This window comes from Lithobates pipiens, unplaced genomic scaffold (assembly GCF_037356315.1).
Source record: "Lithobates pipiens isolate NorthernLeopardFrog02 unplaced genomic scaffold, aLitPip1_a1.2 Scaffold_13, whole genome shotgun sequence".
Classification (NCBI taxonomy): domain Eukaryota; kingdom Metazoa; phylum Chordata; class Amphibia; order Anura; family Ranidae; genus Lithobates; species Lithobates pipiens.
In genome coordinates this window covers 547,971,010-547,997,429 of record NW_027507718.1, presented here as the reverse complement: position 1 = coordinate 547,997,429, position 26,420 = coordinate 547,971,010, and the positions used below count along the sequence as shown (strand labels likewise).

At 39.9% G+C, this 26,420-nt stretch overlaps 13 non-coding genes across 13 annotated transcripts; all 13 read left to right on the top strand.

Annotated features, from left to right (window-relative positions):
• The first annotated feature begins 176 nt into the window (after positions 1-176).
• Positions 177-248, top strand: TRNAT-CGU (transfer RNA threonine (anticodon CGU)). Its single transcript has one exon. It is a non-coding gene; the product is annotated as a tRNA-Thr (tRNA).
• Positions 249-1,471: 1,223 nt separating this feature from the next.
• TRNAT-CGU (transfer RNA threonine (anticodon CGU)) lies at positions 1,472-1,543 on the top strand. Its single transcript has one exon. It is a non-coding gene; the product is annotated as a tRNA-Thr (tRNA).
• A 10,341-nt stretch (positions 1,544-11,884) lies between these two features.
• TRNAT-CGU (transfer RNA threonine (anticodon CGU)) lies at positions 11,885-11,956 on the top strand. Its single transcript has one exon. It is a non-coding gene; the product is annotated as a tRNA-Thr (tRNA).
• Positions 11,957-13,179: 1,223 nt separating this feature from the next.
• On the top strand, positions 13,180-13,251 carry TRNAT-CGU (transfer RNA threonine (anticodon CGU)). Its single transcript has one exon. It is a non-coding gene; the product is annotated as a tRNA-Thr (tRNA).
• A 1,223-nt stretch (positions 13,252-14,474) lies between these two features.
• On the top strand, positions 14,475-14,546 carry TRNAT-CGU (transfer RNA threonine (anticodon CGU)). Its single transcript has one exon. It is a non-coding gene; the product is annotated as a tRNA-Thr (tRNA).
• A 1,223-nt stretch (positions 14,547-15,769) lies between these two features.
• On the top strand, positions 15,770-15,841 carry TRNAR-CCU (transfer RNA arginine (anticodon CCU)). The gene has a single exon. It is a non-coding gene; the product is annotated as a tRNA-Arg (tRNA).
• Positions 15,842-17,064: 1,223 nt separating this feature from the next.
• Positions 17,065-17,136, top strand: TRNAT-CGU (transfer RNA threonine (anticodon CGU)). Its single transcript has one exon. It is a non-coding gene; the product is annotated as a tRNA-Thr (tRNA).
• A 1,223-nt stretch (positions 17,137-18,359) lies between these two features.
• TRNAT-CGU (transfer RNA threonine (anticodon CGU)) lies at positions 18,360-18,431 on the top strand. Its single transcript has one exon. It is a non-coding gene; the product is annotated as a tRNA-Thr (tRNA).
• A 1,223-nt stretch (positions 18,432-19,654) lies between these two features.
• TRNAT-CGU (transfer RNA threonine (anticodon CGU)) lies at positions 19,655-19,726 on the top strand. Its single transcript has one exon. It is a non-coding gene; the product is annotated as a tRNA-Thr (tRNA).
• A 2,518-nt stretch (positions 19,727-22,244) lies between these two features.
• Positions 22,245-22,316, top strand: TRNAS-CGA (transfer RNA serine (anticodon CGA)). Its single transcript has one exon. It is a non-coding gene; the product is annotated as a tRNA-Ser (tRNA).
• A 1,223-nt stretch (positions 22,317-23,539) lies between these two features.
• TRNAT-CGU (transfer RNA threonine (anticodon CGU)) lies at positions 23,540-23,611 on the top strand. Its single transcript has one exon. It is a non-coding gene; the product is annotated as a tRNA-Thr (tRNA).
• Positions 23,612-24,834: 1,223 nt separating this feature from the next.
• TRNAT-CGU (transfer RNA threonine (anticodon CGU)) lies at positions 24,835-24,906 on the top strand. The gene has a single exon. It is a non-coding gene; the product is annotated as a tRNA-Thr (tRNA).
• A 1,224-nt stretch (positions 24,907-26,130) lies between these two features.
• Positions 26,131-26,202, top strand: TRNAT-CGU (transfer RNA threonine (anticodon CGU)). Its single transcript has one exon. It is a non-coding gene; the product is annotated as a tRNA-Thr (tRNA).
• Positions 26,203-26,420: the final 218 nt, after the last annotated feature.

The following is a 26,420-nucleotide window of genomic DNA, read 5'->3' as shown; positions in this document are numbered from 1 at the left end:
TGCCACCCTACATTTTTTATCCCTTCAAGTCAAAGAATGATAATAACTATGTTGGATATAATCAAACAATAGATTGAAGATTTGCATTGTATTGTCATATGTACAAAGTACTAATACTAAATAAAGCTTGAGTGCATTTTTCTAATTTAACAAGAAGCCGTCTCTCTCCAACAGAGGGCGCAGTGGCCAAGTGGTAAGGCGTTGGTCTCGTAAACCAAAGATCATGGGTTCAAACCCCATCTGTGCCTAATACTCTCTCAAATTAATGTATTGAGTGTGATAATAATTGGCAATAAGCTAGTGAACCATATTAACCTCATTTATGAAGGCATGTATCTCATCTGGGTGTAAGGAAGAAAACATGTACCATTCACAAGGGTAAGAGAAGGTTATTGTCCTCATCCGGGTTCACCATCAACTTCCTGGATTAATGCTGGCTTAGAGATAACATAATCATGGAAAAACTGTTGCTTGTGCATTTATTTGTTATGATAACAAAAGTAGAATTCAGTATGCCCCCTCCTGCAACTTCTCACCAAGTTTTTCGGGAGAATGTACAGTCTAATCACTGGGCAAGAGGAGAAGGGAAAAGTTTCCTCCTGCCTGCAGCAGACATGACATGAACACAGCCTAGACAAAGTTACCAACTAAAGCTCATGGATGGATTATAAGTATGAAACCAGGAGCAATCCCTGTGCTAGAAGTGGAGACTTACATTACAAACGTTGGAACGCCTCAGACGAAGATCCACTTTTGAAACACTGCATATACTCTTGAGCTTGGCATCATACTACAAGATTTAAGAGACTGAAGATGGCATAGAAGTATACAACTGGCCAGCAGCAGAAGCATTTCAATGAGCAAGACTGGGCCAAAATTTACTAGAGACAAGAGCACATGCTGGGGGCTTCGCTACAAGAATTAAGATACAGAAGTGCTTGAACATCAGCCGGACAATTTTAATGAGGGATAAGGCCTAACCAGTGTAAGCCCAACTTTTATTTTATCAAGGTGGAGAGGGGATGCAGGTAATGTGAGTGATATAATGTGATGTGGTTTTGGTGCACACTGACCTTGCACTTAGGATTTTTTTGAGCATCTCAAAATTCAAAAAATGTCCTGTCAACACTAAATAAAACAAAAAATAGGACACCATCAGCAACAAACCCTAACCTGGGTAGATTATTTATCAGAGACATTTTATAAAACTTCTATATTGAATAAGTGAAAACATATTCTACATAACTGAACTTGTGCTTTATTTAACTGCAAAACACCAAACAAAGCATAACCCTTGCCACCCTACATTTTTTATCCCTTCAACTCAATGAATGATAATAACTATGTTGGATATAATCAAACAATAGATTGAAGATTTGCATTGTATTGTCATATGTACAAAGTACTAATACTAAATAAAGCTTGAGTGCATTTTTCGAATTTAACAAGAAGCCGTCTTTCTCCAACAGAGGGTGCAGTGGCCAAGTGGTAAGGCGTTGGTCTCGTAAACCAAAGATCATGGGTTCAATCCCCATCTGTGTCTAATACTCTTCCAAATTAATATATTGAGTGTGATAATAATTGGCAATAAGCTAGTGAACCATATTAACCTCATTTATGAAGGCATGTATCTCATCTGGGTGTAAAGGCCCGTACACACGGTCGGACTTTTTGACAACAAACATGCAAATTAGCTGTTTTGGAGCAACATCCGACTGTGTGTACGCTCCATCGGACAAACTTTTTCTGCTTTCATCGGACTTTTGTTGGCTCTGCGAACGGACAAACTTTTTGACAACAGAAGTCCGATGGAGCAAAGTCCGACCGTGTGTACGCAAAAGCATCGGACTTTAGTCCGAAGTACAAACACGCATGCTCGGAAGTAAGGACCAGCACGAAGAGGTCGGTCTTGTAAAACTAGCATTCGTAATTTAGTTAGCACATTCGTGACGTGTCAAATTTTGAATTTTGGAAATGCAGCGTACATTATCTTAATTTAATGGCTTAGTAATAATAAATATGATTTGCTGGTGATACTGACCAAGTACTAACAAACATATTTTGACATAGGACTTGTGTGCCAATGATATCCAAAAACAATTAATTTTTTGGCCATTTTTTTTTTATTGTACATTCACAACATAAATCAAATTGTAAAATAATTTTAGACATATTTTCTGTCACCACAAATCAAAAAGAAAAATTAAAAACCAAAGAGCAAATAATACACTGAAAACCAAAGCTATAGCTTATTAAATCAGAAGCCTCTAAACTCCCCAGACCACTGGCCTTGTTGTGCCTCCTGGGGCTGATTTTGCCACTGACCACCATGCTGCTGAGGTGGGTGGGCTTGCTGGGGTGGGTAGGTTTGCTGAGGTGGGTAGGTTTGCTGAGGTGGGTAGGTTTGCTGAGGTGGGTAGGTTTGTTGAGGTGGGTAGGCTTGCTGAGGTGGGTAGGCTTGTTGTGGAGGAGGTAAAGGTGTGTGGTCCAAATTACACACATGTGATTTTGTGGTTAGCTCACGCTTCCTGGCCTTGCTGAAGAGCTGGATTATGATCCCCTCACATAGCTCCCTTTGATCTGGGTCAATTTCTCGGAGTTTATTAGCTGTAAAACAGCCAAACCCTTCAGCACTATCGGGTGCTGTGGTGATAACGGAAGTAGCCCTACTTAGAAAGTCAGCTGTGGCATCATCCAGGTGTTGGCTCTTCCTGGCCCTTTTTTTGGGATGACGCAGGGGAGGGATTCTGCATTCTGTTGTCTGGCTACTGGGCCCAGCCTCTTCTTGGCTCAAAAGTTCCTATGTGTGAAAAAACATAATTTTAATGTTTGGTCATCCATCACAAACACTTTTCAGATCATGACTTTTTTAATTTGTAATGTGTCCAATTAGTAAAGACTATCAATCTGACTCCAGCATTTATCATTCTTGTCCAAATCCAGGGGCGTAACTATAGGGGGTGAATCAGTCGCGACCGCAACCGGGCCCTGTGATGCAGGGGGCCCATGCAGCCCCCTCTACATATGGCCAGCAGCAACATAGGCAGCTAGGGGTACCAGTGCACCATGCACACAGGTGGTGGAGGTGGAGGGTGACCTGTGTCCTCGGCCGGCTCCTCAGAGTACCCCTCTCCTGCTCCATGCATTGCCGCTCAGTCCGATGTCTGTTATCCCCAGCCAGAGTTGTGCCCCCCCCCCCCCCTGAGTCCGGCCCACACTGCACTGCATACTTCTCCTGGGTAAACAAACTTTAAGCACACAGATGCAGTGCAGCCCTATGAGAGCCCCCCAGAGGACACTGCAGGCTTGTCTGCCAGCCCCCCTCCTACCCCGTCATACACAGATGATGAAAGGTCTTTCTGGGAGATATGCTGATCACCCGTCCAGCACACTGGATGGAGCCCAGGCCAACATGAATGAGTGTGCGACCTACAGCTTGGTCATGGTGAGTGAGAAGACCTCATCCCCCACACACTATTACATACCCCCTCCATCTCCCCCTGGGTACAGGGACCCCTTCTCACCTGGGGTCAGTAACTTCATCTGCCCTGGAGAAAAGGACCTCATCTCTTCTGGGGACGGGGACCCCATCCTGCCTAAGGACTGTCCCCCAATGGGGCACCTACAAATTTTCAAAGTAATAGGCCAAAAAACTACTGATACCAGTGGTGGAACTACAGGGCTCACAAAGGTCATACCTGGTACCACGCCCTGGAGTTCCACCACCGGCATCCGAGGGAAGGGCCCTGGCTGTGGTTCAGGGGGGCCCTTTATGGTTTCTTGCATCGGGGCCCTGAAGGTTCTAGTTATGCCACTGTTCAAATCCTTTTTGGCCACTACTTGTCTATTACTATGTAACTCACTTTTTTAAGACAACTAATTGCTTTAGGCATACTAGCATCTAATTAACAACACACACACTAATATAATATATATATATATATATATATATATATATATATATATATATATATATATATATATATATAAAATCTATGAAAAAGTTTTTTTAGCCAAGATTTTCAACAATGCTATACCTGAGTCAAGTTGAGCTCCTCCTCCTCTTCATCCTGTGTAGGATCAGGCTCAGTATCGGTGGCCTCAGCTGATGCGGAGGGCAGTGTAGAGAGCGATCTACGTGGTACTGTTTGATCCCGTAAAAAATGGAGGCTATTAAAATACCACAGCTTGGGAACATAGACCTCTTCAGCTGCTGCTCCACTCTTTTTGGATTCCTCGATCTTCTTTCGTTCCCTGTTATACATGCTTCTGAGGCCCCCAATTTTGGTCTTTATTAAACTGTAGGTTGCTCTGGGGTACACTGTTTTTGCTAATTGCACCAGTTGCTCAATTGCTGCTATCCTCAGGTTTTTATTGCAATAGTCTTTATTTTTGACTTGCCACAGACAAGTGAGCTCCCTGTATTTTTCAATAAATTGGCTAAGGAATTCATGAGAATTTAAACTTGACTTTGCCATTTTGATCTCTGCAAAACATAAGAAAAAACAAACCATAATTGGTGGCGTATAGCTCATAAGCTGCTCAAAATATGATCCTTTATTTAAGCTGTAGGGACAGGCTGTATGTTCAACTCGAACATGAGTTTGACTTGAACATTGACATCACCCAATAGCAAACCATTTAAGTTTGTTTGTGACAAGTAATAAACCCACAGAACACCCTATTTTAAAAGCCTATGTGAGAATGCCAAAGTCAGAATTTTAATCAACAATATGCAAGCTATTGTCTGAAAAAACTTTGTGACCCAGGGGACATGTATCAACGCAAAAGAACGTTTTAACAAAACTGAATTTTTTTTTCGTGCCCATGTACTTAAGTGAAAAACATTACAGTACCAGCGATAAGGAAAAGTTTTAGAAACGTACCTTCCTTTATGGTCTTTCAGTTTCCGTCAACTTGCGTTCATCTCCCGCCTATGCTGAACGTTACGTTGCATCATACGCTCGTGCTTTATACACGGCGTATACGTCAAATCTCCGCTCTCCGAGCGTCATGACGTTGGGCCGTGACGTTACAGATTCCGCCATGCTTTAATTAATATTTAACGTTCGTGTACTATTGACTTTAATCGTCTTTATTCATGGCCGGACTATTTTAATTATATACACATATGTGTATGTGATAAACTTTCCATACACATATTTATCCCCAAAAATGAATCCTCTATTTTTTCGATTGCATATAGGGTGTCATCGTATATTCCGATCGGATATAGTCCGCGCGGTACGCTCAACATACAGTGCGCATGCGCGAAACTACGCTTGCGTCGCCCGCCCCTGACGTTCTTTTTCTGTAATATTCCCCGCCCCTTCTCTCTTCGTTGCGCAGTGGGAGGAAAGTAAACATGGCGGAGAGACAGACATCCAGTGAGGAGGAATCCCGATCTAGGAGATTCAAGGCCACCAACATGGCCTTTGCAGAAATGGTGGAGATGGTGGCCATTATGACAAGGGATGATTATGATGGGAAGCATGGGCCATATCTGCATCCCAATTTGGTCAAAGATCAAATCCTTACTCGTGTGGTGAAGACTCTGGAGGAGAAATTTGGGGTGCGAAGGTCTAAAGACCAATTGAGAAAACGATGGTCCGACATAAAATTGAGGGAGCCGGATAAGTACCTCCAAATTAAGAAGGTGCTCCGAAAAAGTAAGTACCTGTCCTAAGTTCACATTATACATAGCGACGTGTATGAATTCGTATACCGTTCGTATATTCACACTAGATTCGTAAACCGTACGTGTATTTGCACTAAATTCGTATACCGCATAGGATGTTGTTAGCTGATCCAGGGTTATAACTGTTTTCGTCTGTATCATTTGACGTAATGAGTAAACTTCGTAACGTTATTGTTTAGCTGTCTTTGAAATGTATTTCAGTATGTTTAAAAGGGAAATTTCATTGTCTTCACCTTGGATCTCTTCATTAACAGAAAATTGTACACCACCTCAAAGCAATGTTTCATATCTGTGTGCTAAAGTATACCTTTTGTTTGATTCTCATAGGGCAGAGAAGACTCAGACACCAACCCCGCCAGGATCCCCAACCTCACCGGAACACCCAACCCCGCCAGGACCCCCAACCTCACCAGGACACCCAACCCCGCCGGGACCCCCAACCTCACCGGAAACACCCAACCCCGCCAAGACCCCCAACCTCACCGGAAAGCCCAACCCCACCAGGACCCCCAACCCCGACGGGACCCCCAACCCCACCAGGACCCCGAACCCCACCAGCCTGAATGGCACAGAAATCCAGAGGAGGTGGAGGAAAGAGAGGTGGAGGAAGTGAACACACCAGGTGAGTGTCTGACACCCCAGCTTCATGTAATCTATGTCTATGTATATATGCATATTTCTAAATACATGTTTTTTATCCCATTTTTAGATGATGTGCTGTTTGTGGACCAACAACCTGAAGCGTTCACTACAGACAGTGCACAGAGGCTGATCGGCCAGATCATGGCATGGAATGGGGAGATTGATGCCATGCGCAATCGCCTCAATGCCATGCAGCAGGAAATGAAGAATATGATCGATATTTTGGGAAGAATCTAATACCTTTTTAGCAAAATAATCATTTTCTTCATTTCCTGCTGCATGGTGTTGATGCGATGCCCCCATTCCAATGTTATTGTTATTTGAAAAATGTTTTATGAAAAATCCAAAAAAAATAATCTATACTTTGATTTTACAAAAAAAAATGATCAAAAAAATAAAGAAAAAAAAAGATATGTTGATTTTAAAAAAAAATATTTTAAAAAAATATGTATTTTTGGAGTTAAAAAAAATTATCAAAAAAAAAAAAAAAAACATGTTGATTTTAAATAAAAATGTGAAAAAAAATATATATTTTTGGAGTTCAAAAAAAATGATCACAAAAAAAATAAAAAAAAAAGATATGTTGATTTTAAATAAAAATGTGAAAAAAAAAATATATTTTTGGAGTTAAAAAAAAAATGATCCAAAAAACAAAAATTTGATTTTAATCTTTAAATGTGGCACAGATTAAAAAAGTTAAACTAAAAACGATGTGTGGCTTCTTATTTCAATGCTCAATACCAGTATATTTGTTCAGTTGTTGTAGTTACATTGACCATGTACTCTAAAATGTGTGTAGCCGAGATACAGCACAATATAAAAGTTAGCTCAAAGAGAGATTGACACCTCATGTTGCACATCAGGTTGGTTTAAACTAGTGGCAAAAAGGACAAAGATCATGGCTATTTGCAAACATAAGAAACACAGACAACAGTAGTTGAACAGAAATATTATTTTATGAATAAGTAATATATTTACAAGTTAGTAAACACATTTTGCTGCCAAGGCACTGCCCCTCTACCAACAAAGTAGTCCATATATTGTTCCCGGACAAGACGGCCATTGTGGGAGCCCAAACCAGCACGCGCACCTTCCAGAGCTGGCATCACAGCCTCTTCAGCTGGTCCGGAAAAAGCATCATCTGTTTGCCCTGAGGCAATATAGCTGGAAGCATTCCTCCTTAAAAAATTATGGAGGATGCAGCAGCATAACACTACATGATTTAATTTATATTCTGCCAAGTTAATGGCAGTTAAAAAGAGACGGAATCTGCTTGAAAGAATGCCAAAGGCATTTTCAACTACCCTTCGGGCACGAGACAGACGATAGTTGAAAATCCTTTGTTCTGGGGTTAGGTTCCTCATTGGAAAGGGTTTGAGAATATGTTCCCCCAAAGAAAAGGCCTCATCTGCCACAAACACAAAATTTAGTCCCTCAATATTTTCTTGAGCAGGTGGCAAATGCAAGGTCCCTTTCTACAGCCGGTCATAAAATTCAGTATGCATCAGCACACCTCCATCAGAGTGACGGCCATTCATCCCAACATCAACATATAAAAAATCATATTTGGCAGACACCACAGCCAGCAGAACTATGCTGCAAAATCCTTTATAATTAAAATAATACGATCCCGAGTTTGGCGGTGGAACTATCCTCACATGCTTGCCATCAATGGCACCTCCACAGTTGGGAAAATTCCATAAATTGGCAAACTGTGCCGCCACATCCTGCCATTGCTGGGTGGTTGAAGGAAACTGTGGAATCAAACAAAGAAAAAAATCTTAATACCCGAGTACATAAAATTGCAAACATAGTTGACACAAACATTGTGGGGCAACATAATAGTAGAACATTTAAATGTTTTTTTCCTCTAAAATGATAAGTTACAATTATATGTTCCCTCACCCTCTCTGGTGGCACATTCCCAAAAACTTGGGGGGGGGGGAGTTGTGTATGATGGTTTGGACAAGTCAACGCTTCAATGAGAACTAAATGCATTAAAATGTAAGTTTAATTTGGCCAACACATCCATCTTTCCAAGATTGTCAGGCCAGTGGATAGGTAAGAAGTGGTATAAAACAAAAAGAATAATGCACATTGTCCAAATCTACACACATTTTGACATACATCATAAACCCCAAAAAATTTAATTTATGAGTAATCGATATGACAAAGTTAAAAAGCCAGGAAGCTGGGACAGCATAGGGATGGTGGGAGACATTCATAATGATAAGTTAATCCTAACCAAAGTAGAATTTGTAAATTTTGAAGGTAATCAGGCAGGCCCTTGCACTACATTATTTAAAATATTTAGGCAGCAATCTTAAATCCAAAAATAAGGTACACAGTGTATGTGTTTAGCTAAATCTGCAGATAGAGTAGTTGTATTGGTTTACTCTGCATTTTTTATTATTGTTTGCTTTATTTTTTTGGGGGTTTTTCTTGTTTTTTTTGGGGTGTTAAAATAAGTGTGTGGAACACAAAAAAGGGACTCTTGCACTCTGCATAAATTTAAGGGCAGGAATAAGATTGACACATTTTAGGTGGTGTTTAGGGTAAGGAATGAAGCATTATAAATAAAGTGTGAAGTACTAGGTAGGGATGCACCGAAATTTCAGACAAAGAAATATATTGGCTGAAAATGGCCCTTTCGGCAAGAAGCCGAAAGAGAATTTTCACCAATCCTGGTGCGAACATGGGGCGGGGGCTTCTGGCCTTGGTCCCGCCCCTGATGCCACCCATCACAGGGGTGCAATTCCATTTTTACTCTCTCCTCCTCTCCTCCCTCCTCACCCATGCTACAGGCAGCCTGTGGGGTCTCAGTGTAAATCTCCTTCTCCACAGCGGTGGCTCCTCAGCGGATGTGGAAATCAGGTGTGCAGGAGCTCGAACACGCCGTTTACTATGAAAGCAAAAGCAACGGAGAGGAATCTAGCAGTGTGTGCTGTGCTCTCTGCCTCCCCCTACAGTGCAGTACCCAGCATGGAGATTAAAGTACAGAGCTGCAGCTCCCAATTTTAAAAGGACTGTCTATATCTATATATCTCTATATATATATACACACATATATATCTAGATACACACACACATATATATATATATATATATATATATATATATATATAGATAGATAGATATAGATAGATATTTGTATGCCTCTCTGTGTGTATGTTTATTTATGTGTTTGTGTTTTTAGATATGTATGTTTATATGCACTGGTGAGGCACAGGCAGGCTATATGATGGCCACTGGTAGGCTGCTGGGGACAGTGAGGCTGCATATGATGTGCACTGATGAGGCTGCATTGATCTCTTGTAGCATGTACCCAGTCTCTGACCATCTCCTGTAGCATGTACCCAGTCTCTGACCATCTCCTGTATAAAATTATTTTTAAAAAATAGTCAATTTCGGGATCGGTGCTGTTTCAGTATCGGCTTCAGCAAACAAAAAACCCATTTGGTGCATCCCTAGCACTAGGCTAGGTGTATACGGGCCCAGGGTGACATGCTGGGGAGGTTAGTGAGGGGAAATATGCACGTAGACCACAAAAGAGGTTACAGTATGCAGGAGGACAAAGAGGACATGCATTCACAGCAGATCCAAAAAATGGGAAGGATGGAATACAAAAATATAAATTGAGTTGGAAAACAGGAAGGTGATATTAAAGCAAAAAACTTACACGCATATAGTCCTTCTGCAGGACTTGGATGATGGCACAACATGTTTCAGGAATGATGACTCCCAGAGCCTGCGGAGATATACCAGTGGTAAACTTAATATCCTGGAGACTCCTCCCTGTCGCCAAATAACGCAAGGTGGCTATGAGTCTTTGTTCTGCTGGAATAGAAGCTCTCATGCAGGTGTCCTGCTTCATGATATAGGGGGACAGCAAGGACAATAGTTGCTGAAAGCAGGAGTCGGTCATCCGGAGATAATTACGAAAATCATTTGGATTATTCTCCTGCAGCTCACGCAATAAGGGCATATGGCTAAATTGGTCTCGATTAAGTAGCCAAGTTTTGGACCAAATACTCCTCACCCTACTACTCTGATTATTCCTAGACCGGGCTATAGCAAGAACTCCAAGCCCATAAATAGCACGCTCTCTCCTAGGATCACGCAACATAACTAGTTGGTCAAATCGGTCGGAAACTAACAAGAAACGCACGGAACGAAAAAACCGCGAATCTACACCGACCAAACGTCCACTAACTCGAAAATAGCAGACGGAGCCTGAAGGGTGACGCCAGAGAATTGAACGTCCTCTTTTGAAGCACCGTCAGTACGTTGTGACGTCATTACGTTCTTGTTTGTTGTCAAAAAGTCCGACCGTGTGTATGCAATACAAACTTGTGGACCACGCCTTTTGTACAAAAGTCCACGGAAAAGTTTGTACAAAGTCCGACCGTGTGTATGGGGCTTAAGGAAGAAAACATGTACCATTCACCAGGGTAAGAGAAGGTTATTGTCCTCATCCGCCTTCACCATCCACTTCCTGGATTAATGTTGGCTCAGAGATAACACAATCATGGAAAAACTGTTGCTTGTGCATTTCTTTGTTATGATAACAAAAGTAGAATTCAGTCTGCCCCCTCCTGCAACTTATCACCAAGTTTTTCGTGAGAATGTACAGTCTAATCACTGGGCAAGAGGAGAAGGGAAAAGTTTCCTCCTGCCTGCAGCAGACATGACATGATCACAGCCTAGACAAAGTTACCAACTAAAGCTCATGGATGGATTATAAGTATGAAACCAGGAGCAATCTCTGTGCTAGAAGTGGAGACTTACAGTACAAACGTTGGAACACCTCAGACGAAGATCCACTTTTGAAACACTGCATATACTCTTGAGCTTGGCATCATACTACAAGATTTAAGAGACTGAAGATGGCATAGAAGTATACAACTGGCCAGCAGCAGGAGCATTTCAATGAGCAAGACTGGGCCAAAATTTACTAGAGACAAGAGCACATGCTGGGGGCTTCACTACAAGAATTAAGATACAGAAGTGCTTGAACATCAGCCGGACAATTTTAATGAGGGATAAGGCCTAACCAGTGTAAGCCCAACCTTTATTTTATCAAGGTGGAGAGGGGGTGCAGGGAATGTGAGTGATATAATGTGATTTGGTTTTGGTGCACACTGACCTTGCACTTAGGATTTTTTTGAGCATCTCAAAATTCAAAAAATGTCCTGTCAACACTAAATAAATCAAAAAATAGGACACCATCAGCAACAAACCCTCACCTGGGTAGATTATTTATCAGAGACATTTTATAAAACTTCTATATTGAATAAGTGAAACCATATTCTACATAACTGAACTTGTGCTTTATTTAACTGCAAAACACCAAACAAAGCATAACCCCTGCCACCCTACATTTTTTATCCCTTCAAGTCAAAGAATGATAATAACTATGTTGGATATAATCAAACAATAGATTGAAGATTTGCATTGTATTGTCATATGTACAAAGTACTAATACTAAATAAAGCTTGAGTGCATTTTTCGAATTTAACAAGAAGCCAACTTTCTCCAACAGAGGGCGCAGTGGCCAAGTGGTAAGGCGTTGGTCTCGTAAATCGAAGATCATGGGTTCAATCCCCATCTGTGCCTAATACTCTCTCAAATTAATGTATTGAGTGTGATAATAATTGGCAATAAGCTAGTGAACCATATTAACCTCATTTATGAAGGCATGTATCTCATCTGGGTGTAAGGTAGAAAACATGTACCATTCACCAGGGTAAGAGAAGGTTATTGTTCTCATCCGGGTTCACCATCCACTTCCTGGATTAATGTTGGTTTAGAGATAACACAATCATGGAAAAACTGTTGCTTGTGCATTTCTTTGTTATGATAACAAAAGTAGAATTCAGTCTGCCCCCTCCTGCAACTTCTCACCAAGTTTTTCGTGAGAATGTACAGTCTAATCACTGGGCAAGAGGAGAAGGGAAAAGTTTCCTCCTGCCTGCTGCAGACATGACATGATCACAGCCTAGACAAAGTTACCAACTAAAGCTCATGGATGGATTATAAGTATGAAACCAGGAGCAATCTCTGTGCTAGAAGTGGAGACTTATAGTACAAATGTTGGAACACCTCAGACGAAGATCCACTTTTGAAACACTGCATATACTCTTGAGCTTGGCATCATACTACAAGATTTAAGAGACTGAAGACGGCATAGAAGTATACAACTGGCCAGCAGCAGGAGCATTTCAATGAGCAAGACTGGGCCAAAATTTACTAGAGACAAGAGCACACGCTGGGGGCTTCACTACAAGAATTAAGATACAGATGTGCTTGAACATCAGCCGAACAATTTTAATGAGGGATAAGGCCTAACCAGTGTAAGCCCAACTTTTATTTTATCAAGGTGGAGAGGGGGTGCAGGTAATGTGAGTGATATAATGTGATGTGGTTTTGGTGCACACTGACCTTGCACTTAGGATTTTTTTGAGCATCTCAAAATTCAAAAAATGTCCTGTCAACACTAAATAAAACCAAAAATAGGACACCATCAGCAACAAACCCTCACCTGGGTAGATTATTTAACAGAGACATTTTATAAAACTTCTATATTGAATAAGTGAAACCATATTCTACATAACTGAACTTGTGCTTTATTTAACTGCAAAACACCAAACAAAGCATAACCCTTGCCACCCTACATTTTTTATCCCTTCAAGTCAAAGAATGATAATAACTATGTTGGATATAATCAAACAATAGATTGAAGATTTGCATTGTATTGTCATATGTACAAAGTACTAATACTAAATAAAGCTTGAGTTCATTTTTCGAATTTAACAAGAAGCCGTCTTTCTCCAACAGAGGGCGCAGTGGCCAAGTGGTAAGGCGTTGGTCTCGTAAACCAAAGATCATGGGTTCAATCCCCATCTGTGCCTAATACTCTCTCAAATTAATATATTGAGTGTGATAATAATTGGCAATAAGCTTGTGAGCCATATTAACCTCATTTATGAAGGCATGTGTCTCATCTGGGAGTAAGAAGGAAAACATGTACCATTCACTAGGGTAAGAGAAGGTTATTGTCCTCATCCGGCTTCACCATCCACTTCCTGAATTAATCTTGGCTCAGAGATAACACAATCATGGAAAAACTGTTGCTTGTGCATTTCTTTGTTATGATAACAAAAGTAGAATTCAGTCTGCCCCCTCCTGCAACTTCTCACCAAGTTTTTCGTGAGAATGTACAGTCTAATCACTGGGCAAGAGGAGAAGGGAAAAGTTTCCTCCTGCCTGCAGCAGACATGACATGATCACAGCCTAGACAAAGTTACCAACTAAAGCTCATGGATGGATTATAAGTATGAAACCAGGAGCAATCTCTGTGCTAGAAGTGGAGACTTACAGTACAAACGTTGGAACACCTCAGACGAAGATCCACTTTTGAAACACTGCATATACTCTTGAGCTTGGCATCATACTACAAGATTTAAGAGACTGAAGATGGCATAGAAGTATACAACTGGCCAGCAGCAGGAGCATTTCAATGAGCAAGACTGGGCCAAAATTTACTAGAGACAAGAGCACATGCTGGGGGCTTCACTACAAGAATTAAGATACAGAAGTGCTTGAACATCAGCAGGACAATTTTAATGAGGGATGAGGCCTAACCAGTGTAAGCCCAACTTTTATTTTATCAAGGTGGAGAGGGGGTGCAGGTAATGTGAGTGATATAATGTGATGTGGTTTTGGTGCACACTGACCTTGCACTTAGGATTATTTTGAGCATCTCAAAATTCAAAAAATGTCCGGTCAACACTAAATAAAACAAAAAATAGGACACCATCAGCAACAAACCCTCACCTGGGTAGATTATTTAACAGAGACATTTTATAAAACTTCTATATTGAATAAGTGAAACCATATTCTACATAACTGAACTTGTGCTTTATTTAACTGCAAAACACCAAACAAAGCATAACCCTTGCCACCCTACATTTTTTATCCCTTCAAGTCAAAGAATGATAATAACTATGTTGGATATAATCAAACAATAGATTGAAGATTTGCATTGTATTATCATATGTACAAAGTACTAATACTAAATAAGACTTCAGTGCATTTTTCGAATTTAACAAGAAGCCGTCTTTCTCCAACAGAGGGTGCAGTGGCCAAGTGGTAAGGCGTTGGTCTCGTAAACCAAAGATCATGGGTTTAAACCCCATCTGTGCCTAATACTCTCTCAAATTAATATATTGAGTGTGATAATAATTGGCAATAAGCTTGTGAGCCATATTAACCTCATTTATGAAGGCATGTGTCTCATCTGGGAGTAAGAAGGAAAACATGTACCATTCACTAGGGTAAGAGAAGGTTATTGTCCTCATCCGGCTTCACCATCCACTTCCTGAATTAATCTTGGCTCAGAGATAACACAATCATGGAAAAACTGTTGCTTGTGCATTTCTTTGTTATGATAACAAAAGTAGAATTCAGTCTGCCCCCTCCTGCAACTTCTCACCAAGTTTTTCGTGAGAATGTACAGTCTAATCACTGGGCAAGAGGAGAAGGGAAAAGTTTCCTCCTGCCTGCAGCAGACATGACATGATCACAGCCTAGACAAAGTTACCAACTAAAGCTCATGGATGGATTATAAGTATGAAACCAGGAGCAATCTCTGTGCTAGAAGTGGAGACTTACATTACAAACGTTGGAACACCTCAGACGAAGATCCACTTTTGAAACACTGCATATACTCTTGAGCTTGGCATCATACTACAAGATTTAAGAGACTGAAGATGGCATAGAAGTATACAACTGGCCAGCAGCAGGAGCATTTCAATGAGCAAGACTGGGCCAAAATTTACTAGAGACAAGAGCACATGCTGGGGGCTTCACTACAAGAATTAAGATACAGAAGTGCTTGAACATCAGCAGGACAATTTTAATGAGGGATGAGGCCTAACCAGTGTAAGCCCAACTTTTATTTTATCAAGGTGGAGAGGGGGTGCAGGTAATGTGAGTGATATAATGTGATGTGGTTTTGGTGCACACTGACCTTGCACTTAGGATTATTTTGAGCATCTCAAAATTTAAAAAATGTCCGGTCAACACTAAACAAAACAAAAAATAGGACACCATCAGCAACAAACCCTCACCTGGGTAGATTATTTAACAGAGACATTTTATAAAACTTCTATATTGAATAAGTGAAACCATATTCTACATAACTGAACTTGTGCTTTATTTAACTGCAAAACACCAAACAAAGCATAACCCTTGCCAACCTACATTTTTTATCCCTTCAAGTCAAAGAATGATAATAACTATGTTGGATATAATCAAACAATAGATTGAAGATTTGCATTGTATTGTCATATGTACAAAGTACTAATACTAAATAAAGCTTGAGTGCATTTTTCGAATTTAACAAGAAGCCGTCTCTCTCCTACAGAGGGCGCAGTGGCCAAGTGGTAAGGTGTTGGTCTCCTAAACCAAAGATCATGGGTTCAATCCCCATCTGTGCCTAATGCTCTCTCAAAGTAATGTATTGAGTGTGATAATAATTGGCAATAAGCTAGTGAACCATATTAACGTAATTTATGAAGGCATGTATCTCATCTGGGTGTAAGGAAGAAAACATGTACCATTCACCAGGGTAAGAGAAGGTTATTGTCTTCATCCGGGTTCACCATCCACTTCCTGGATTAATGTTGGCTCAGAGATAACACAATCATGGAAAAACTGTTGCTTGTGCATTTCTTTGTTATGATAACAAAAGTAGAATTCAGTCTGCCCCCTCCTGCAACTTCTCACCAAGTTTTTCGTGAGAATGTACAGTCTAATCACTGGGCAAGAGGAGAAGGGAAAAGTTTCCTCCTGCCTGCAGCAGACATGACATGATCACAGCCTAGACAAAGTTACCAACTAAAGCTCATGTATGGATTATAAGTATGAAACCAGGAGCAATCTCTGTGCTAGAAGTGGAGACTTACATTACAAACGTTGGAACACCTCAGACGAAGATCCACTTTTGAAACACTGCATATACTCTTGAGCTTGGCATCATACTACAAGATTTAAGAGACTGAAGATGGCATAGAAGTATACAACTGGCCAGCAGTAGGAGCATTTCAATGAGCAAGACTGGGCCAAAATTTACTAGAGACAAGAGCACATGCTGGGGGCTTCACTACAAGAATTAAGATACAGAAGTGCTTGAACATCAGCCGGACAATTTTAATGAGGGATAAGGCCTAACCAGTGTAAGTCCAACCTTTATTTTATCAAGGTGGAGAGGGGGTGCAGGGAATGTGAGTGATATAATGTGATTTGGTTTTGGTGCACACTGACCTTGCACTTAGGATTTTTTTGAGCATCTCAAAATTCAAAAAATGTCCGGTCAACACTAAATAAAGCAAAAAATAGGACACCATCAGCAACAAACCCTCACCTGGGTAGATTATTTATCAGAGACATTTTATAAAACTTCTATATTGAATAAGTGAAACCATATTCTACATAACTGAACTTGTGCTTTATTTAACTGCAAAACACCAAACAAAACATAACCCTTGCCACCCTACATTTTTTATCCCTTCAAGTCAATGAATGATAATAACTATGTTGGATATAATCAAACAATAGATTGAAGATTTGCATTGTATTGTCATATGTACAAAGTACTAATACTAAATAAAGCTTGAGTGCATTTTTCGAATTTAACAAGAAGCCATCTTTCTCCAACAGAGGGCGTAGTGGCCAAGTGGTGAGGCGTTGGTCTCGTAAACCAAAGATCATGGGTTCAATCCCCATCTGTGCCTAATACTCTCTCAAATTAATGTATTGAGTGTGATAATAATTGGCAATAAGCTAGTGAACCATATTAACCTCATTTATGAAGGCATGTATCTCATCTGGGTGTAAGGAAGAAAACATGTACCATTCACCAGGGTAAGAGAAGGTTATGGTCCTCATCTGGGTTCACCATCCACTTCCTGGTTTAATGTTGGCTCAGAGATAACACAATCATGGAAAAACTGTTGCTTGTGCATTTCTTTGTTATGATAACAAAAGTAGAATTCAGTCTGCCCCCTCCTGCAACTTCTCACCAAGTTTTTTGTGAGAATGTACAGTCTAATCACTGGGCAAGAGGAGAAGGGAAAAGTTTCCTCCTGTCTGCAGCAGACATGACATGATCACAGCCTAGACAAAGTTACCAACTAAAGCTCATGGATGGATTATAAGTATTAAACCAGGAGCAATCTCTGTGCTAGAAGTGGAGACTTACAGTACAAACGTTGGAACACCTCAGACGAAGATCCACTTTTGAAACACTGCATATACTCTTGAGCTTGGCATCATACTACAAGATTTAAGAGACTGAAGATGGCATAGAAGTATACAAATGGCCAGCAGCAGGAGCATATCAATGAGCAAGACTGGGCCAAAATTTACTAGAGACAAGAGCACATGCTGGGGGCTTCACTACAAGAATTAAGATACAGAAGTGCTTGAACATCAGCCGGACAATTTTAATGAGGGATAAGGCCTAACCAGTGTAAGCCCAACTTTTATTTTATCAAGGTGGAGAGGGGGTGCAGGTAATGTGAGTGATATAATGTGATGTGGTTTTGGTGCACACTGACCTTGTACTTAGGATTTTTTTGAGCATCTCAAAATTCAAAAAATTTCCTGTCAACACTAAATAAAACAAAACATAGGACACCATCAGCAACAAACCCTCACCTGGGTAGATTATTTATCAGAGACATTTTATAAAACTTCTATATTGAATAAGTGAAACCATATTCTACATAACTGAACTTGTGCTTTATTTAACTGCAAAACACCAAACAAAGCATAACCCTTGCCACCCTACATTTTTTATCCCTTCAAGTCAAAGAATGATAATAACTATGTTGGATATAATCAAACAATAGATTGAAGATTTGCATTGTATTGTCATATGTACAAAGTACTAATACTAAATAAAGCTTGAGTGCATTTTTCGAATTTAAGAAGAAGCCATCTTTCTCCAACAGAGGGCGCAGTGGCCAAGTGGTAAGGCGTTGGTCTCGTAAACCAAAGATCATGGGTTCAATCCCCATCTGTGCCTAATACTCTCTCAAATTAACGTATTGAGTGTGATAATAATTGACAATAAGCTAGTAAACCATATTAACCTCATTTATGACGGCATGTATCTCATCTGGGTGTAAGGAAGAAAACATGTACCATTCACCAGGGTAAGAGAAGGTTATGGTCCTCATCCGGGTTCACCATCTACTTCCTGGTTAAATGTTGGCTCAGAGATAACACAATCATGGAAAAACTGTTGCTTGTGCATTTCTTTGTTATGATAACAAAAGTAGAATTCAGTCTGCCCCCTCCTACAACTTCTCACCAAGTTTTTTGTGAAAATGTACAGTCTAATCACTGGGCAAGAGGAGAAGGGAAAAGTTTCCTCCTGCCTGCAGCAGACATGACATGATCACAGCCTAGACAAAGTTACCAATTAAAGCTCATGGATGGATTATAAGTATGAAACCAGGAGCAATCCCTGTGCTAGAAGTGGAGACTTACATTACAAACGTTGGAACACCTCAGACGAAGATCCACTTTTGAAACACTGCATATACCCTTGAGCTTGGCATCATACTACAAGATTTAAGAGACTGAAGACAGCATAGAAGTATACAACTGGCCAGCAGCAGGAGCATTTCAATGAGCAAGACTGGGCCAAAATTTACTAGAGACAAGAGCACATGCTGGGGGCTTCACTACAAGAATTAAGATACAGAAGTGCTTGAACATCAGCCGGACAATTTTAATGAGGGATAAGGCCTAACCAGTGTAAGCCCAACTTTTATTTTATCAAGGTGGAGAGGGGGTGCAGGTAATGTGAGTGATATAATGTGATGTGGTTTTGGTGCACACTGACCTTGCACTTAGGATTTTTTTGAGCATCTCAAAATTCAAAAAATGTCCTGTCAACACTAAATAAAAAAAAACATAGGACACCATCAGCAACAAACCCTCACCTGGGTAGATTATTTAACAGAGACATTTTATAAAACTTCTATATTGAATAAGTGAAACCATATTCTACATAACTGAACTTGTGCTTTATTTAACTGCAAAACACCAAACAAAGTATAACCCTTGCCACCCTACATTTTTTATCCCTTCAAGTCAATGAATGATAATAACTATGTTGGATATAATCAAACAATAGATTGAAGATTTGCATTGTATTGTCATATGTACAAAGTACTAATACTAAATAAAGCTTGAGTGCATTTTTCGAATTTAACAAGAAGCCGTCTTTCTCCAACAGAGGGCACAGTGGCCAAGTGGTAAGGCGTTGGTCTCGTAAACCAAAGATCATGGGTTCAATCCCCATCTGTGCCTAATACTCTCTCAAATTAATGTATTGAGTGTGATAATAATTGGCAATAAGCTAGTAAACCATATTAACCTCATTTATGAAGGCATGTATCTCATCTGGGTGTAAGGAAGAAAACATGTACCATTCACCAGGGTAAGAGAAGGTTATGGTCCTCATCCGGGTTCACCATCTACTTCCTGGTTTAATGTTGGCTCAGAGATAACACAATCATGGAAAAACTGTTGCTTGTGCATTTCTTTGTTATGATAACAAAAGTAGAATTCAGTCTGCCCCCTCCTGCAACTTCTCACCAATTTTTTCGTGAAAATGTACAGTCTAATCACTGGGCAAGAGGAGAAGGGAAAAGTTTCCTCCTGCCTGCAGCAGACATGACATGATCACAGCCTAGACAAAGTTACCAATTAAAGCTCATGGATGGATTATAAGTATGAAACCAGGAGCAATCCCTGTGCTAGAAGTGGAGACTTACATTACAAACGTTGGAACACCTCAGACGAAGATCCACTTTTGAAACACTGCATATACTCTTGAGCTTGGCATCATACTACAAGATTTAAGAAACTGAAGATGGCATAGAAGTATACAACTGGCCAGCAGCAGGAGCATTTCAATGAGCAAGACTGGGCCAAAATTTACTAGAGACAAGAGCACATGCTGGGGGCTTCACTACAAGAATTAAGATACAGAAGTGCTTGAACATCAGCCGGACAATTTTAATGAGGGATAAGGCCTAACCAGTGTAAGCCCAACTTTTATTTTATCAAGGTGGAGAGGGGGTGCAGGTAATGTGAGTGATATAATGTGATGTGGTTTTGGTGCACACTGACCTTGTACTTAGGATTTTTTTGAGCATCTCAAAATTCAAAAAATGTCCTGTCAACACTAAATAAAACAAAACATAGGACACCATCAGCAACAAACCCTCACCTGGGTAGATTATTTATCAGAGACATTTTATAAAACTTCTATATTGAATAAGTGAAACCATATTCTACATAACTGAACTTGTGCTTTATTTAACTGCAAAACACCAAACAAAGCATAACCCTTGCCACCCTACATTTTTTATCCCTTCAAGTCAAAGAATGATAATAACTATGTTGGATATAATCAAACAATAGATTGAAGATTTGCATTGTATTGTCATATGTACAAAGTACTAATACTAAATAAAGCTTGAGTGCATTTTTCGAATTTAACAAGAAGCAGTCTTTCTCCAGCAGAGGGCGCAGTGGCCAAGTGGTAAGGCGTTGGTCTCATAAACCAAAAATCATGGGTTCAATCCCCATCTGTGCCTAATACTCTCTCAAATTAATGTATTGAGTGTGATAATAATTGGCAATAAGCTAGTAAACCATATTAACCTCATTTATGAAGGCATGTATCTTATCTGGGTGTAATGAAGAAAACATGTACCATTCACCAGGGTAAGAGAAGGTTATTGTCCTCATCCGGGTTCACCATCCACTTCCTGGATTAATGTTGGCTCAGAGATAACACAATCATGGAAAAACTGTTGCTTGTGCATTTCTTTGTTATGATAACAAAAGTAGAATTCAGTCTCCCCCCTCCTGCAACTTCTCACCAAGTTTTTCGTGAGAATGTACAGTCTAATCACTGGGCAAGAGGAGAAGGGAAAAGTTTCCTCCTGCCTGCAGCAGACATGACATGATCACAGCCTAGACAAAGTTACCAACTAAAGCTCATGGATGGATTATAAGTATGAAACCAGGAGCAATCTCTGTGCTAGAAGTGGAGACTTACATTACAAACGTTGGAACACCTCAGACGAAGATCCACTTTTGAAACACTGCATATACTCTTGAGCTTGGCATCATACTACAAGATTTAAGAGACTGAAGACGGCATAGAAGTATACAACTGGCCAGCAGCAGGAGCATTTCAATGAGCAAGACTGGGCCAAAATTTACTAGAGACAAGAGCACATGCTGGGGGCTTCACTACAAGAATTAAGATACAGAAGTGCTTGAACATCAACCGGACAATTTTAATGAGGGATAAGGCCTAACCAGTGTAAGCCCAACTTTTATTTTATCAAGGTGGAGAGGGGGTGCAGGTAATGTGAGTGATATAATGTGATGTGGTTTTGGTGCACACTGACCATGCACTTAGAATTATTTTGAGCATCACAAAATTCAAAAAATGTCCTGTCAACACTAAATAAAACAAAAAATAGGACACCATCAGCAACAAACCCTCACCTGGGTAGATTATTTATCAGAGACATTTTATAAAACTTCTATATTGAATAAGTGAAACCATATTCTACATAACTGAACTTGTGCTTTATTTAACTGCAAAACACCAAACAAAGCATAACCCCTGCCACCCTACATTTTTTATCCCTTCAAGTCAAAGAATGATAATAACTATGTTGGATATAATCAAACAATAGATTGAAGATTTGCATTGTATTGTCATATGTACAAAGTACTAATACTAAATAAAGCTTGAGTGCATTTTTCGAATTTAACAAGAAGCCGTCTTTCTCCAACAGAGGGCGCAGTGGCCAAGTGGTAAGGCGTTGGTCTCGACAGCCAAAGATCATGGGTTCAATCCCCATCTGTGCCTAATACTCTCTCAAATTAATGTATTGAGTGTGATAATAATTGGCAATAAGCTGGTGAACCATATTAACCTCATTTATGAAGGCATGTATCTTATCTGGGTGTAATGAAGAAAACATGTACCATTCACCAGGGTAAGAGAAGGTTATTGTCCTCATCCGGGTTCACCATCCACTTCCTGGATTAATGTTGGCTCAGAGATAACACAATCATGGATAAACTGTTGCTTGTGCATTTCTTTGTTATGATAACAAAAGTAGAATTCAGTCTGCCCCCTCCTGCAACTTCTCACCAAGTTTTTCTTGAGAATGTACAGTCTAATCACTGGGCAAGAGGAGAAGGGAAAAGTTTCCTCCTGCCTGCAGCAGACATGACATGATCACAGCCTAGACAAAGTTACCAACTAAAGCTCATGGATGGATTATAAGTATGAAACCAGGAGCAATCCCTGTGCTAGAAGTGGAGACTTACATTACAAACGTTGGAACACCTCAGACGAAGATCCACTTTTGAAACACTGCATATACTCTTGAGCTTGGCATCATACTACAAGATTTAAGAGACTGAAGACGGCATAGAAGTATACAACTGGCCAGCAGCAGGAGCATTTCAATGAGCAAGACTGGGCCAAAATTTACTATAGACAAGAGCACATGCTGGGGGCTTCACTACATGAATTAAGATACAGAAGTGCTTGAACATCAGCTGGACAATTTTAATGAGGGATAAGGCCTAACCAGTGTAAGCCAAACTTTTATTTTATCAAGGTGGAGAGGGGGTGCAGGTAATGTGAGTGATATAATGTGATGTGGTTTTTGTGCACACTGACCTTGCACTTAGGATTATTTTGAGCATCTCAAAATTCAAAAAATGTCCGGTCAACACTAAATAAAACAAAAAATAGGACACCATCAGCAACAAACCCTCACCTGGGTAGATTATTTATCAGAGACATTTTATAAAACTTCTACATTGAATAAGTGAAACCATATTCTACATAACTGAACTTGTGCTTTATTTAACTGCAAAACACCAAACAAAGCATAACCCCTGCCACCCTACATTTTTTATCCCTTCAAGTCAAAGAATGATAATAACTATGTTGGATATAATCAAACAATAGATTGAAGATTTGCATTGTATTGTCATATGTACAAAGTACTAATACTAAATAAAGCTTGTGTGCATTTTTCAAATTTAACAAGAAGCCATATTTCTCTACCAGAGGGCGCAGTGGCCAAGTGGTAAGGCGTTGGTCTCGTAAACCAAAGATCATGGGTTCAATCCCCATCTGTGCCTAATGCTCTCTCAAAGTAATGTATTGAGTGTGATAATAATTGGCAATAAGCTAGTGAACCATATTAACGTAATTTATGAAGGCATGTATCTCATCTGGGTGTAAGGAAGAAAACATGTACCATTCACCAGGGTAAGAGAAGGTTATTGTCTTCATCCGGGTTCACCATCCACTTCCTGGATTAATGTTGGCTCAGAGATAACACAATCATGGAAAAACTGTTGCTTGTGCATTTCTTTGTTATGATAACAAAAGTAGAATTCAGTCTGCCCCCTCCTGCAACTTCTCACCAAGTTTTTCGTGAGAATGTACAGTCTAATCACTGGGCAAGAGGAGAAGGGAAAAGTTTCCTCCTGCCTGCAGCAGACATGACATGATCACAGCCTAGACAAAGTTACCAACTAAAGCTCATGGATGGATTATAAGTATGAAACCAGGAGCAATCCTTGTGCTAGAAGTGGAGACTTACATTACAAACGTTGGAACACCTCAGACGAAGATCCACTTTTGAAACACTGCATATACTTTTGAGCTTGGCATCATACTACAAGATTTAAGAGACTGAAGACGGCATAGAAGTATACAACTGGCCAGCAGCAGGAGCATTTCAATGAGCAAGACTGGGCCAAAATTTACTATAGACAAGAGCACATGCTGGGGGCTTCACTACAAGAATTAAGATACAGAAGTGCTTGAACATCAGCTGGACAATTTTAATGAGGGATAAGGCCTAACCAGTGTAAGCCCAACTTTTATTTTATCAAGGTGGAGAGGGGGTGCAGGTAATGTGAGTGATATAATGTGATGTGGTTTTGGTGCACACTGACCTTGCACTTAGGATTATTTTGAGCATCTCAAAATTCAAAAAATGTCCTATCAACACTAAATAAAACAAAAAATAGGACACCATCAGCAACAAACCCTCACCTGGGTAGATTATTTATCAGAGACATTTTATAAAACTTCAATATTGCATAAGTGAAACCATATTCTACATAACTGAACTTGTGCTTTATTTAACTGCAAAACACCAAACAAAGCATAACCCCTGCCACCCTACATTTTTTATCCCTTCAAGTCAAAGAATGATAATAACTATGTTGGATATAATCAAACAATAGATTGAAGATTTGCATTGTATTGTCATATGTACAAAGTACTAATACTAAATAAAGCTTGAGTGCATTTTTCGAATTTAACAAGAAGCCATCTTTCTCCAACAGAGTGCGCAGTGGCCAAGTGGTAAGGCGTTGGTCTCGTAAACCAAAGATCATGGGTTCAATCCCCATCTGTGCCTAATACTCTCTCAAATTAATGTTTTGAGTGTGATAATAATTGGCAATAAGCTAGTGAACCATATTAACCTCATTTATGAAGGCATGTATCTCATCTGGGTGTAATGAAGAAAACATGTACCATTCACCAGGGTAAGAGAAGGTTATTGTCCTCATCCGGGTTCACCATCCACTTCCTGGATTAATGTCGGCTCAGAGATAACACAATCATGGAAAAACTGTTGCTTGTGCATTTCTTTGTTATGATAACAAAAGTAGAATTCAGTCTGCCCCCTCCTGCAACTTCTCACCAAGTTTTTCGTGAGAATGTACAGTCTAATCACTGGGCAAGAGGAGAAGGGAAAAGTTTCCTCCTGCCTGCAGCAGACATGACATGATCACAGCCTAGACAAAGTTACCAACTAAAGCTCATGGATGGATTATAAGTATGAAACCAGGAGCAATCCCTGTGCTAGAAGTGGAGACTTACATTACAAACGTTGGAACACCTCAGACGAAGATCCACTTTTGAAACACTGCATATACTCTTGAGCTTGGCATCATACTACAAGATTTAAGAGACTGAAGACGGCATAGAAGTATACAACTGGCCAGCAGCAGGAGCATTTCAATGAGCAAGACTGGGCCAAAATTTACTAGAGACAAGAGCACATGCTGGGGGCTTCACTACAAGAATTTAAGATACAGAAGTGCTTGAACATCAGCCGGACAATTTTAATGAGGGATAAGGCCTAACCAGTGTAAGCCCAACTTTTATTTTATCAAGGTGGAGAGGGGGTGCAGGTAATGTGAGTGATATAATGTGATGTGGTTTTGGTGCACACTGACCATGCACTTAGAATTATTTTGAGCATCACAAAATTCAAAAAATGTCCTGTCAACACTAAATAAAACAAAAAATAGGACACCATCAGCAACAAACCCTCACCTGGGTAGATTATTTATCAGAGACATTTTATAAAACTTCTACATTGAATAAGTGAAACCATATTCTACATAACTGAACTTGTGCTTTATTTAACTGCAAAACACCAAACAAAGCATAACCCCTGCCACCCTACATTTTTTATCCCTTCAAGTCAAAGAATGATAATAACTATGTTGGATATAATCAAACAATAGATTGAAGATTTGCATTGTATTGTCATATGTACAAAGTACTAATACTAAATAAAGCTTGAGTGCATTTTTCGAATTTAACAAGAAGCCATCTTTCTCCAACAGAGTGCGCAGTGGCCAAGTGGTAAGGCGTTGGTCTCGTAAACCAAAGTTCATGGGTTCAATCCCCATCTGTGCCTAATACTCTCTCAAATCAATGTATTGAGTGTGATAATAATTGGCAATAAGCTAGTGAACCATATTAACCTCATTTATGAAGGCATGTATCTTATCTGGGTGTAATGAAGAAAACATGTACCATTCACCAGGGTAAGAGAAGGTTATTGTCCTCATCCGGGTTCACCATCCACTTCCTGGATTAATGTCGGCTCAGAGATAACACAATCATGGAAAAACT